The sequence below is a fragment of the Atta colombica genome, unplaced genomic scaffold (genome assembly GCF_001594045.1).
Source record: "Atta colombica isolate Treedump-2 unplaced genomic scaffold, Acol1.0 scaffold107, whole genome shotgun sequence".
In the NCBI taxonomy this organism is placed as follows: domain Eukaryota; kingdom Metazoa; phylum Arthropoda; class Insecta; order Hymenoptera; family Formicidae; genus Atta; species Atta colombica.
The window spans coordinates 3,510,063-3,510,485 of record NW_017259192.1 but is presented as its reverse complement, the minus strand read 5'-3'; positions in this window follow the sequence as shown (position 1 = coordinate 3,510,485).

Here is a 423-nt window from a genome sequence, read left to right as displayed (position 1 = left end):
TATATATATATATATGTACTGATTATTACACATCTACGTATATGTACATAGCACATTTGGGTCATCACAAACATACGCAAGGGGCACCATGAAATTGATGGGTTCATTTGGAAAGCCGAACTTGCAATTTATAATCGATTGATGAAACAGATTGATAACAAATTCGTTAGGAAATGAAAGCTCAACTGATGAATCGATAGTATTGCTTTGACGACTTTTTTTTAAAAGTATTGCACATTCGATATTTTGTGCAAGAGCGATGTTAAATTATAATATGTAGCAATTTACAGATTTATTTTTTCCTACGCTCAACATATGCTGAAAAAAATTAAACTCTCGTATAAAAAAAAATTAAAATATAAATGTCCAAAAATTATAAAAGTTGCGAATTTTAGCTTTAATTTTTTTTCAAACTTAACTTTT